Source organism: Hyperolius riggenbachi, chromosome 3 (genome assembly GCF_040937935.1).
Source record: "Hyperolius riggenbachi isolate aHypRig1 chromosome 3, aHypRig1.pri, whole genome shotgun sequence".
NCBI classification, from domain to species: Eukaryota; Metazoa; Chordata; class Amphibia; order Anura; family Hyperoliidae; genus Hyperolius; species Hyperolius riggenbachi.
In genome coordinates, this window is record NC_090648.1 from 150,419,634 (window position 1) to 150,434,352 (window position 14,719).

At 47.3% G+C, this 14,719-nt stretch overlaps 1 protein-coding gene across 5 annotated transcripts in view; it reads right to left on the reverse strand.

Annotated features, from left to right (window-relative positions):
- Positions 1 to 14,719, reverse strand: part of PGPEP1L (pyroglutamyl-peptidase I like) — a 72,382-nt gene that overhangs the window by 21,984 nt on the left and 35,679 nt on the right. The window contains exon 1 of one of the 5 annotated variants that reach the window (XM_068272457.1): positions 7,813 to 7,836. The exons of the other annotated variants lie outside the window; for them this stretch is intronic. The gene's annotated coding sequence lies outside the window, so the exon portion shown is untranslated. Of the gene's footprint in view, positions 1 to 7,812; positions 7,837 to 14,719 lie in introns of those variants that run through there. 5 annotated transcript variants of the gene reach the window in all.

The following is a 14,719-nucleotide window of genomic DNA, read 5'->3' on the forward strand; positions in this document are numbered from 1 at the left end:
AGGTAAGTGAAACTCATTTTTTTATTTTGCTTGAACCTTCCCTTTAAGAGGGAGGCAGGGTGGATCAAGAGATTGGGTGTGCTTGGGGAGGGCAGACTTAACAGAGAATACGATTTGGGGTTCTGTATTTAATCTGTCTTGATATACTGCATGCTCTGATGTTTTTATGTTGCTCTTTATTACAGAGCTTTCATGTTGCCTGTGCTGGAGGAGTCTGGGTTGAGATATTGCTAACTTATATTCGGTGCAGCGGACTGGGTAAGTGATTTGAATGCTTGCTAGTTTTAAGCATGCCCGCGTTGCTAGGGATGCGCTGCTATGGATACTTTACCTTGCCGCTATAGACAGCGGCTGCTTTGTTTATATGTGACGTTATTGGTGTACGCCCCTGTGGGCGGAGCATTTACTATGTCACATACTTTGCTCTATACGCACTGAGTTTGCGTAGAGCTATGTGAAGACTCCTAACAGCGTGTCCGTGGTGACGTTGGCTGATTCTTGGTCACCTGATCCTGCTGCAACGAATAGGAATGCGGAGGTGGTTCTTTGTCGGCGTGGAGCGCCGATACACTCCATTATACTATTTCTTTAGGATGTTTTGCATGTTAGTGATGAAGTCTCCACTCAGGTCCGCCGGAGAGCTCAGGTAATATGATTGACTGTGGGAGATTTGAATTGATTGGACAATTAGGTGGGCTGACACTATATATGTTGTGTGTATGTGTTAACTCACTTGTGTTTGAAACAGCTTGAAGAAAGGCTAATACCTGAAACAGTGGGCTGTCGCTGTGTTACCACTGATATTATGCTTCAATAAAGAGCTTTTTCTACTTTTGGAAGTGCCAGCCTCCAACGCTTTTTACTGAGGTTTCTGTGAAGGCCATTTTTAAGCATAAGAAGCTAATGTCTCAGAGTTAGCCCCTTGCTGGGCATCTGACAGCTGGCTTGTCGGAACTCTTAGCCCTCCAGCTGTTACCATACCAGCTGGTGGACTCTGAGGCAGGGGCGTCGCTAGCCCTGTTTTAGGGGGGCACGTGCCCCCAATCTTTCCTGGGGTGCCACGGATCTTCGCCCGGCCGCCCCCTCTGTCAAGACTCAGCGGCTCCCTCCAGCCGCCGCGTCACTGACAGTCTCAGACCTCAGGATCAGGCGGCGAGCCGGCGACCAATCGTGCGGGCGCTAGGACCCAGCGCCCGCACTGATATGCGGAAGTGACATCACTTCCGCATATCGAGCGGGTGCGTCCAGTGCCCGCTCGTACATCTGGTCGGGTCGCCGCTGATCCTGAGGTCTGCTGAGAGGTAGGGGGGGAGCGGCGGCGGCTAGAGGGGGGGCCTCCCTGTCACTCACTCACTCAAGGGGCTCCCTGGCACGCACTCACTCCCTAAAGGGGCTCCCTGTCACTCACTCACTCACTCACTCAAGGGGCTCCCTGGCACTCACTCACTCCCTAAAGGGGCTCCCTGGCACGCACTCACTCCCTAAAGAGGCTCCCTGTCACTCACTCACTCCCTAAAGGGGCTCCCTGTCACTCACTCACTCACTCAAGGGGCTCCCTGGCACTCACTCACTCCCTAAAGGGGCTCCCTGGCACGCACTCACTCCCTAAAGGGGCTCCCTGTCACTCACTCACTCCCTAAAGGGGCTCCCTGTCACTCACTCACTCCCTAAAGGGGCTCCCTGTCACTCACTCACTCCCTAAAGGGGCTCCCTGTCACTCACTCACTCCCTAAAGGGGCTCCCTGTCACTCACTCACTCCCTAAAGGGGCTCCCTGTCACTCACTCACTCACTCACTCCCTAAAGGGGCTCCCCTGGCACTCACTCCCTAAAGGGGCTCCCTGGCACTCACTCACTCCCTAAAGGGGCTCCCTGGCACGCACTCGCTCCCTAAAGGGGCTCCCTGGCACTCACTCACTCCCTAAAGGGGCTCCCTGTCACTCACTCACTCCCTAAAGGGGCTCCCTGTCACTCACTCACTCACTCCCTAAAGGGGCTCCCCTGGCACTCACTCACTCCCTAAAGGGGCTCCCTGGCACTCACTCCCTAAAGGGGCTCCCTGGCACTCACTCACTCCCTAAAGGGGCTCCCTGGCACGCACTCACTCCCTAAAGGGGCTCCCTGTCACTCACTCACTCCCTAAAGGGGCTCCCTGTCACTCACTCACTCCCTAAAGGGGCTCCCTGGCACGCACCCACTCACTAAAGGGGCTCCCTGGCACGCACTCACTCCCTAAAGGGGCTCCCTGTCACTCACTCCCTAAAGGGGCTCCCTGTCACTCACTCACTCACTCAAGGGGCTCCCTGGCACGCACTCACTCCCTAAAGGGGCTCCCTGGCACTCACTCAATGCCTAAAGGGGCTCCCTGGCACTCACTCACTGCCTAAAGGGGCTTCCTGTCACTCACTCACTGCCTAAAGGGGCTCCCTGGCACTCACTCACTACCTAAAGGTGCTCCCTGTCACTCACTATCGGGGTCCCTGTCACTCACTACCTAACTGGAGGCGCCTGTCACTCACTAGCTAACCTGGGGGTCCCTGTCACTCACTACCTAACTTGGGGGGGCTACCATATTAAGGGGGCATTCTGCCTATTTATGTGAAATGCTGTCTATTTATGTGCCTCATGACTGCTGAATGTGTCTTGTTGGGAGCCTTATGATTTGTTGGGGGCCTCATGATTGCTGAATTTGTCTTGTTGGGGGCCTCATGATTTGTTGGGGGCCCTCATGATTGCTGAATTTGTCTTGTTGGGGGCCTCATGATTGCTGAATTTGTCTTGTTGGGGGCCTCATGATTTGTTGGAGGCCTCATGATTGCTGAATTTGTCTTGTTGGGGGCCTCCTGATTTGTTGGGGGCCTCATGATTGCTGAATATGTCTTGTTGGGGGTCACATGATTGCTAACTGCGAGACTATGGGAAAAGCTGAATCCTTATCATATGAGACAATAGCATTAAACCTACTTTTTTAGCGTTTTAAAACAGAAAGTAAAACTGGGAGGTTCTAAAAAATTGAATACATTTTTCAGGAGTAGGATGGATGAAATTGTTTATCTTCACAGTTTATTTTCAACTTGGATTTTCCATAATGTTCATGTATGAGTTAAAACGTTTGTACAGTATTTAGTTTAAATTGCTGTTGCCACTTTGCGATAGATACCGGTAAGTGACTTTTGGGTTGCAGTTTGGGCACTCGGCCTCCAAAAGGTTCGCCACCACTGTCCTAATCTGATGTCCCACCATTGCTAGGTTCATGTAAATTTGTCTCCACCCGTTACCACACCTATATTCTGGTCCATGGCCCACCCATTTTTTGGTGCGGCGCGATAAGCACGCCGCACAACGTGATCGTCATATTTTTGGCACGCTAGCTGCAGTGTGCTGAATTCTGCTGCCTACAGTATGTACAGTATACGCTGTTCTCTAGTGCTTGCACTGTGTGCTGATTTACCTCCAGTGTGTACAGTGTAAGGTGTTACTCTGTGCCTTTATTGATTGTAAACCAGCTGTATTGTATGCTGATCCCTGCTACTTTCAGTATGTACAGTATTAGCTGTAAAGCCTGGTACACACATACAATTTTGATTAGCCAATTTTAGCTCTGTTCATAAAATTCATTGTCTGTTGGCCCACTTACTGCACGGGGGTGGGAAATTGGGGGTCAGTGATTGACCAATCAAAATTGTATGTGCGTATACATCTTTGATCTATGCCTATACTGATTGTAAATGATCGAAATAAAGGACAGGGGGCTCCGTCCAATATTTCGATGGGCAGGCCCGTTATCCGTAGCTTACACCGCTGCTAAGTTCATGTACATTTGGCCCCACCCATGGCCACGCCCACTCACCGCATGGCCACGCCCATTTCTTGCCGCGGCGCGCACCTCCCCGCCTGGTGCCCACAGGTGCCACTGATCTCCAAGGACCCTAGAAACGCCCCTGCTCTGAGGCATTTAAAAAATTTGTTGCAATTGAGACACCGCAGTGGCAGGTACCCGGCACAAACTTTTTCTCCAAAAAGGCAATACCGAACCTGTACCGTAATGTGTAGAGCCAAGTTACCGCATCTCTGGCACACAGTGTTGGGGCAAGGGTCCATCTGTCAAATGATACCTGGTCACTGATACTTGGACCACTGAAAGCACAGTCAAGGAAGGTATATCACCTACACTGCACATTGGGTAAACCTGCTGACGGCTGGGAAGCATGGAATGCGTGGCTCTGCAGTGGAGTTGGTGAAAGCACAACAAATTGCACATAGGTCTGCTGCCACCTCTTCTTCTTCTCCTAAACCTCCTCCATCTTCTTCACTATCGTCCTCGGCTGAGTCCTCCTCTGCTGCTGCACCCTTCTCTACTACGACTGCACACCCCCAGCTCCACAGGGCCTATTCCACATCCCAGGTACGACAGTGTAACACCATCTTGTGGATGACTTTCTTCAAAGCAGAGAGTCACACCGGACAAGCACTCCTGTCCACTCCAAACTCACAGGTCGATCAGTGGCTGACCAACTGGAGATTTAAAAAGTGGTGTGTGACAACGGAAGCAATCTGTTGGCAGCATTGAATTTGGGCAAGTTAACACGTGACCGGCGTGGCAAATGTTCTTAATCTTATTGTCCAACGCTTTGTCTCTAAGTACCCAGGCTTTCGGGACGTCCTCAGGCAGTCCAGGAAGGTGTGTGGTCATTTCAGATGTTCATACATGGCCATGACGTGCCTTGCTGAGATTCAGTGGCGAAACAACATGCCAGTGAAGTGCTTAATTTGCGACAGCCCGACTCGCTGGAACTCCACGCTCATGATGTTTGACTGCCTGCTCCAACAAGAACAAACCATTAATGTCATCTGTATGATCTGAGTGCTAGGACAGGCTCTACGGAGTTGGGGATTTTTTTTGCCACATTACTGGACGCTCATGAGCAATGCCTGCAGGCTCATGCATCCTTTTGAGGAGGTGACAAACCTGGTCAGTCGCACCAAAGGCACCATCAGTGACCTCATACTATACGCTTTCTTCCTGGAGCGTGACCTGCGAAGAGTGCAGAATCAGGCCATAGATCAGCGTGACCAGGAAGACTAAGAGTTGTGGTTGCAATCACCACCAGAAGAAACCTTGTTGCCACCTGCTGTACCTGTGGCAATGCAGAGAGAGGAGTCTGAAGAAGAGTCAGAGGAGGAAGGTGGAAGACCAACCGGAACAGGGGACCCTTGGTATTGTACGTGGCTGGCAGAGGATGAGACCTTCAATGACATTAGTGAGAACAAGGAACGGGAAATGGCTACCTCAGCATCCACCCTTGTGCAAATGGGGTCTGCAAAATATGATGTACACTGCGTTTAAGGTTGATGTCACAGCAGGACGGGAATATAACGGGGAAGAGGTGCTAGTAATCCTCCTTCCATGGTCACGCTGGCAAGGAAAGGTGCTTTACCGATGTGTTGGTGACGCCAGACATGCTGAGTTTTTTTTAGTCCATTGCATCCCCACAACACTCCCCACAACCTCAGAGAACAACTCGACCGACAGGTAGCGGACTATCTGACGTTAACTGCTGATATCGACATTCTAAACAGCGATGAACCCCTGGACTACTGGTATGCAGGCTTGACCTGTGACCAGAGCTTTCACAATTTGCCATTAAACTTTTAGCTTGCCCCGCCTCAAGCGTCCTGTCAGAAAGGACCTTCAGGGCAGCAGGAGGGATTGTCACTGACGAGAAGTCACCTAGGTCACCAAAGTGTTGATTACTTGACCTTTATTGAGATGAATGAGGCATGGATCCCGAAGAGTTGTGACTCAGTCCTCACACAGCTGTCCTTTCTCTCTGCAGGCCGCATGACTACCCATACCCAGATGTCCTTCTTTGTCACCACCAACTGGGGTCCATACCTTTTTTTGGGGGGGAGGGGGTGGAAACATTTTCTACAGGTAAATCCTGATTGTTTTTTAAGGCAGCTAACAAAACCTAATTATTTTTTCTGGCCTCTGGTGCTACACAGTGGCTGCAATAGAAAAATGAAGGCATGTACTGTACATGTCAATTCCCCTACATGATCGTTACCTTGTCGTGGTAAAGGGGCTTGCATATATCAAATAAGCAATGACCTATATGAGTGTGTTGGCACACACAATATGATAAGGTTGTTGCTTCATTGTGGACAGAGTTAATTCGATCGGCTGGATAAGTTTTGGCAAAACCTTTTTGTGGGCCCGAACCTCAGAATCAGTGTTTTTTTTAGTCGCTTTACTTTCATTGAACTCTCTCAGCCTGACCATAGAGCCTGGAAAAACCGCATCGCCTGCACTCTTGTAAACATGCGCATAAGCACGGTGACCACTACACAAAGATTGCCGCCGAGAGGGACTAACATTTATGTCCTGAGGGTGTCAACTATTGACAAAGCTCTTTGCGGTTGTTTGCTTTGCGTTAAACGGGGAGTTTGGTCTGTCAGTGGGAAGCGGGCCCAACCCTTACACTACCTGATCAACATGTACTGTACATACACACACTGCACATTTTAAATTTTTGCATGTTAACCTGTACCATCCATCATGTGCAGAGTCAACATATATATTTTTTCAAAAAACAATACTTTTTGTTATGTAAATGCCAATGCCATGCCAACACTGTTCTGGCCTCAGCTGGCCTGTTCAGTTTAGTACGCATGCAGCACCAGATACCTAAGGGCAAGGACCTCACAGACCTGTTAGTGCTCAATTTTGCGTGGCTGAATGGTCACGTAACTAGTCTGTTCGCTCCATCAAACCGTTCTCCTTTCAGTTTAGTGCACATGCAGCCCCAGACACCTTAGGGTAAGGACATGAAAGACCTGTTAGTGCTTAATCTTGTGTGGCTAAATGGTCACATAACTAATTAGCATGGAGGAGTCCAAAATAAGGCCAAAAAAAAGTTAAGTCGTACACACACGCTGGTCTGTTTGTACCATCGTATAGTTCCCAAAACAATTTTTTTCTTTTTTTGCAAAATCATGAAGTTTTCCAAAAATACAAGTACTCGGTCAGACTGTAGATCAGCAATTGTGTTACGTCGTGCTGCCGACCCGACCCACCATTGAGCCTTCCTCCCCTTGGCGGCCCGGAGCTCCGGCAAACGACTCCATATAGGAGACATGTGCGACCTGGCTGCTCGGCGACAGCGGGTTACCCCGCGGAAAAACGGCACTCGAAGTCTGAAGTGCAGTGCAGAGGCGGAAGGTTACCTCTGCGCACTGAGATCTAATAAGACACGAGTGCTGTCCTCAATGTGTGATGATAGATGGTGGAAGCCATGCTTTTTGCTAGACCCGGAGATTAAACACAGAGAAGAGTGAAGTCTGCCACAGGAGGGGAAATTGTGCACACAAACTCAACAGGGGCCCCTGTAAGGAGGTATTACCTTTCTCTATAGTTCTATGAAGACCAAAAGCTGCTGGAGGTGCGAGTATGAGTAAGGTAATATAAGCGCTGTGGACTGCTTTGCTGTGCTTCGCTTTGCTACGCAGATAGCTGTGTATTTCCATGTCGCAGGACTTGCTGAATATCAGTTACCCTGGAAAAAAACCCTCTTTTTTTGAGCTCTCAGGGACCTGTTCCATCTCTAGTATTTCTCCTGGAAGATATTTTGGAAGAACTTTGTATATCTCCTCCCTATAAGGGCCCTTGTGCATGTCGTCGTAGCTGGTTGGTGTGTCTGATTGGGCAGTATGATGCAGTTTATGTACAACAGCGCTGTTGGTTTTAAAATGATGTGTCTAGGCACACTTTTTATGCTTTGATAAGTCACAAAGAAATCAATAAATTGATTACCCTTTTTCACGTCAATCCTGTCTCAGTGTAATTGATTGGTAAACAATTGTGGCGGTTGGGTTATATATACCTAGTGAAGGGCAAGGGTAACTGGTGTTTGACTGTCTTTATTTCCCCTCCCCCCTCCCCCAATGTACGTAGTTCAGCAATAACCAGAAGCAGGAAGCGTTGTGGTCGCAATCGCCACCAGAAGGAGCCTTATCAGTTGTCACCTGCTATATAGTGGCTGAAGCAAACATTTTAAAAAAAATTGTGTATGTACTGTATATGCCAATGCAAATACCGTTATGGCCTCTGCTACAGCGGCTGCTACAATTTAAAAAAAAAAAAACAGGTAAAGATGTTCTGGTCTCTGCTGCTGCGGCTTCAACATCATTTTTTCTAAATAGATAAACTAAAGCTCTTTGCGGTTGTTTGCGGAGTGGTAAACACGGCAATTGGTCTGTCAGTGTGACCCTGGCCTAACCCCTTACACTACCTACACTACCTGATGGACATGTACACACGCTGGACATTTTAAAGCAGCACTTTATTCCACAAATTTAGGAATGTACTGTGATTTCTGCCCTTTAGAGATTAAAACACGACTCTGTGTCAACTACGTAATTTTTGGTTGGACTTTTGGCATGGATCCCCCTCTCCCATGCCACGGTCCAGGTGTTAAACCCCTTGAAACAAGTTTTCCATCACTTTTGTGGCCAGAGACAGACCCTATAGGTTTTAGAATTTGCGTGCCCATTGAAGTCCATGGCAGTTCACTCGGTTTGCCTGTTTGTGAACCTTTGAAGCAAAGTCGCGTTCATGGACCGGAAATGTGATGTTCGGGCCATAACTAGCCAGGAACAAGCCAGGGTCAGGATACTAGGTATTCAGGATCAGAGTAGTGGAGAACAAGCAGAAACACGGAGTCAACCAACACAGGCCTAATACAACCACAAAGTGACAGAAGAATCAGCAATGGTCTCTGGTCAGAGCTCCCCTTTTATGATTTTTGGGAAGGTGGTCCTTTTAAGGGAATGGAAACTTAAAGAGAAACTCCGACCAAGAATTGAACTTTGTCCCAATCAGTAGCTGATACCCCCTTTTACATGAGAAATCTATTCCTTTTCACAAACAGACCATCGGGGGCGCTGTATGACTGATATTGTGGTGAAACCCCTCCCACAACAAACTCTGAGGACCGTGGTACTCCTGGCAGTTTCCTGTATGTGAACCCTGTTGCGTTGTGGGAAATAGCTATTTACAGCTGTTTCTAACTGCCAAAAACAGCAAGCAACAGCTACATCACCTGCCAGCAGTAAAAATGTCACCATGTAATAAATGTCAGAATGTAAATCTGGGATTTAAATGATTTTACAATGGGCAAACACTGACTAAATCATTTATACATAATTATTGTAAAAATGAAGCACTTTTTTATTACATTATTTTCACTGGAGTTCCTCTTTAAGTGCATCACTGCTAAGTAAACCGCATACAAGATGCTGTCAGTTCAAGGCTGACAATTAAAGGAGGAGGTTGTACTTCTATATAGCATTTACTGCCACTTGCGTGGGAGACAAAAACGCAATGGCACTCTTTACACCTCTCAGAATTGACAGCTATGCAGAAAGCTCTTCACCAAGCATAGCATTAGGTAAAAGATGTAAAGATACTGGCTGACAACACAACAATAATTATGTTCTTGAACCACCAAGAACATTACTAATTCCATAACTAATGCAGCTGAAAAAAAAGTATATAAAAACACACACACACACACACACACACACACACACACACACACACACACACACACACACACACACACACCACACACACACACACACACCACACACACACACACACACACACACACACACCACACACACACACACACACACACACACACACACACACACACACACACACACACACACACACCACACACACACACACACACACACACACACACACACACACACCACACATACACGCACACGCACACGCACACACACACACACACACACACACACACACACACACACACACACACACACACACACACACACACACACACACTTCTGCAGTGGTGGACACAGCCAGCAGCGCGCCCCTGTGCAAAATACCAATTGCGGGCCCCTGACAGGCAGCTAAAAGTGGGTGTGGCCATAACTAAATTGTGTGTGGTTACACATTGCATACATTTACCAATACAGTCTATGGCAGTGATGGCTAACCTTGGCACTCCAACTGTGGTGGAACTACAAGTCCCATGGGGCATTGCAATACTCTGACAGCTCTAAGCATAAGTCGGGGAGGCAAAGGCATGATGGGATTTGTAGTTTTGTCACAGCTGGAGTGCCAAGGTTAGCCATCACTGGTCTATGGCAACCTTCCCTGAGGCCCAGAAATATTTCTTGATGCATACATATGACAACTGCATTATACAGCTTCCTGAACAAAACTTAACCCCAATCCTACATCAAGACAGAGCATGACATGACAGGCTCTGTCTTTTATACTTGAAAGCACACCTGAGGTGAGAGGGATATGGAGGCTGACATATTTATTTCCTTTTATGCACATTGCATAGCTGCCCTGCTGATTCTCTACTTCTAATACATTTAGCCATAGACCCTGAACAAGCATACAAATCATATGTTTCTGACTGAAGTGTGGAGCTGACTGGAGAAAATGCAAATCAATCTAGGACAGACTACTCAAAGATGGTGCAGTCTGCAGTGGCAGTGTGCAATCTAGACTACCTGGCTGGAATCTAGTATACAGGCTGAGTGAACTAGAAGGCAGGAGGTGCAGTGGGAAGACAGGACAGTGGATTTTAAACAGATTTTTTTTTGAGGGTGCTCTGCAAGTACTAGATCCACTGCAGGGACAATTGACCTGCGGCGTGCTACGCGCACTGCGGCAAAAAATTGGCTTGTCCGTGTACTGAAAAGTGGGTGCGGTAATGACGAGTCATGAGCAGGGCCAAATGTACATGAACTTAGTAGCAGTTAGTAATTCATTGACCGTGGACATAAATGGGAAACTTTGAATGGAGCCCCTCTCCTAATAAAAAATGATGTCCTACTTCCTACTTACTATACATACAGCAGAGATTAGATTGTAAGATCCTCTGACATACCTCCCAACTTTTTGAGATGAGAAAGAGGGACACTTAAGCCACGCCCCTGCCACATACCTAATCACGCCCCGTCACACCCCTAGTCACGCATACCATAAATATTTTTACGAAAAATATGTTGTTTTATAATTCAAACCACACTGATCCTTTCTATGCTGGTTAATTTCCCTTCACATTAACATTTTAAAATTAGTAATATATCAATTTAAAGGATGGGAATAAAGTTTAGAATCAATCAAACACATTTTTTCATAGAGAAATATATATATTTACATAGAAAGAGGGACAAAGTCCTGAAAGAGGGACAAATGACAAATGAGGAGGAAAGCGGGACAGAGGGACAGGGCTCCCAAAGAGGTACTATCCCTCCAAAAGAGGGACAGTTGGGGGCTATGCTCTGAGGACAGCCAGTGACTATGTACTCTGTACAGTGCTGCATAAGATGTCAGTGCTATATAAATACATAATAATATGGTAGGGCATTAGACTATGACTATGGTAGGATTAGATTGTGAGCTCCTCTAAGGACAGTCAGTGGCATAACTATGTACTCTGTAAAGCAAGGGACTCAAACTCGCGGCCCGCGGGCCATTTGCGGCCCTCGATACAGTATTTTGTGGCCCTCGCCGGCAAAAGCTTCTTTATAGTTCGCTTCAGTGCTCCCAAGTAATCCGCCGCATCCCTGCCGCTAAACGAGGGCTGCAGAGCCCCCAAATCGCCCGGGTGGCAATCCGCCGGCATTTCCTGCCCCTCCTGACGTAAATCGGATCGCCGCCTCTCCCCGCCCCTCTCTGTGAAGGAAGAGTGAGAGGGGCGGGCAGAGGCGGTGATGCGCTGCGATTGTGTAATTCCTTATGCGGCCCAGCCTCATCCTGACTTTGCCTCCTGCGGCCCCCAGGTAAATTGAGTTTGAGTGTAAAGTGTTGCAGAAGTGTTGCAGAAGATGAGTGTAAAGTGTTGCAGAAGATGTCAGTGCTATATAAATACATAATAATAATAATAATATGGTAGGACATTAGACTATAACTATGGTACCTGCATGAGCCAGAAGATCTTGGTACATCCTACTACAAACCGTGACTGCACCCTGCTGTCAGACCAAGATCTTCTTTCACAGGCTCCAGTCATGCACTGCCAAGGTCCAGCTATGAAATTAGCTGTCAGAGTTCTGGTTCACCATGAGCTTGCTGAGCAATCTGTAACTCATATCCGGCTGGACTTTTGTTAAAATCCCAGTTCTGCCTGATGAAGCGGGATATTGCCCGTCAAACGTGTTGCAATATGTCAGTTTTTTTTTAAATAGAACTCTTTTTCAGTTTAAGGCCTGGAACCCACTACAAAACGCTATCGCTAATCGCAATCGCTAGTGATTGTATGAGCGGTTTGCAAGCTTTTTCAGGAGCGATCTTAAAAAGTGTAATTAACTTGCCAGCGGTTGTGTAGCGATTAGCGATTTTAATTCTGATTGGTCCTTTCAATTGATTTAAATTTTGTTACAGTGTGCAGTAACTTCAAAACGCTACCAAAATCGCTGTGTGCAGGTATTGATGAGCGATTACGCCAGCGTTTATATACTTTACATTGCAGATACGCTAATTCTAAACGCCAAAAATGCTGCATGTCCTGCGTTTGTGGTAATCGCAATCGCTCCAGTGGAAATTGGTCCATCCATTAACATTAGCTGAGCTTTTAGGGAAATCGCTAGCGGTTTGAATCGCTCCCTAAACGCTAAAAAATCGCTCTAGTGGGTTCCAGCCCTAAATCGACTTTTGAGTCTCTTTGTGGTGGGTACCTCCTTTTTAACCGCTTGCCGCCCGCGTCACGCCAGTGGGCGTGGCCGCGGCGGCAGCCCCAGGACCAGCTGACGCCAATTGGCGGAAAGTCTTGGGGCAGCAGTTTACGGGAGATCGCGCGCACGGTGCGCGCGCATCTCCCGCTTGGTGGGCGGAGCTGAGCTCCGCCTTCAGTCTCCGAGCGGCGATCGCCGCTCGGGAGACTGTTACACGGCGAAACCGCCGTGTATTTACATGTGCAGCGCTGCGATCAGCAGCAGCGCTGCACTGGGGACAGCCGTGTGACACGGCTGTCCCCATGGGGGACAAGAGAGCGAACGGCTCTCATAGGCAGAAGCCTATGACAGCCGATCGCCGTGATTGGCCGGCTGGGGGGAGGGAGGGGATTTAGAAAAAAAAAAATGGCAAAAAATATTTTTAAAAAAACAAACAAATATTTATAAAAAAAAAAATAAACACAGGGGGGGGGGGGGGGGGGGGGCGATCAGACCTCACCAACAGAGAGCTCTGTTGGTGGGGAGAAAAGGGGGGGGGGATCACTTGTGTGCAGAGGTATACGGCCCTGCAGCTTGGCCTTAAAGCTGCAGTGGCCAATTATGGTAAAATTAGGCTGGTCACTAGGGGGGTTTACCACCATGGTCCTCAAGAGGTTAAACAGTTTTTAACTATTTTATCCTCATCTGGCGCCTCTGTTTTACCAACTGTTCTATTTGTGATGACTAAATGTTTTTCACGAAAACGGAAGAATTCTTCTGTCTTTTTCCACTTCAGCTCAGAATGTATTATCCATTATTTATAAAATACAAAGCCCTAAACAAAAGAGGAACTTACGGATCCTATCCCAGGGAGATGGAAGGGCCACCAAAGCCACTATTTCCAGGCTAATTCCTCAGCATTGGAAGGACATGTACTACCAGGTTACAAGCTCACTCGACAACAGCGGTCTCTAATTCCTGTGTCAACCTAGCATCAACCTTTAATAGACCTGATCTGCAGAGCAACCACTTGGTGAAGTTTCCACACCTTCATCAAACATTACCAGGTAGATGTTTCCCTCAACCAGGACCAATAACTTGCCAGAAAGGTTCTGTTCTCAGCCTTGGGTAACATCTGTGGGCGTTATGTGGTGGTATACAGATTGTAGCTTTGTGGAAATAGGGAACCAGTATAGTGTACTCTACCTTCATTGTCTCTGAAGCCCCTTTGTGTGGACCCAGTGCAATGTTCTCCTGCATTGAAAGCATTTCTTCCTTGGTTATCTCTGTTTACCAAATCCTGGGCCTTGAATGCCCTCACACTCCTTTATCTGCCCTGCTTTGATATGTACCACGCATGTGCACACATTTATAAAAGCATGCTGGCATTAGCAGATGTGTGCATGCAATGCCTGCATATCTGTAGCAATACTTAATTGTGGTGTACACCTCAGTGGTGTACGCATAGAAAGCTATATGGCATGCATACTAATGTGGAATAGCAGCAGATCTTGAGGTAGTTCCTCTGACTGGAGTGGGAGACTACAACTTCTGGCACACAGAACTGGTGGGCATATTCTGTTTCTGCCACTTCATCAATGAGACATAGGAAAACAGATTACATTTAGTTGTTTATATTTTATTTAAAAAGAGAAACAAAAAAAAAACCACCCTATTACTAGCAATACATTACAATGCACAATGAAAGCAGCAGCAGCAGCAGCAGCAATGTTATGATAACTGTATGCTTCTGATAAAAGTAAGCTCCTGGTGGTGAAGTGGTTTACTATGGAATCCACGCTTAAAGAAAACCCATGTGTTGTCATATGGGAGGTGAGTATGTACTTTTCTTTTCTTCTGACAAGTAATTTTTGCCTACCAGAGTTGCACCTTAAGAATTAATTTCTTACTAATATTAAAGTTTATCGAGAAGATGTGGCCTAGTAAGGCCACATCTGGAATATGGAATTCAGTTCTGGGCACCACATTACAAAAAAGATATTGCAGTTTTA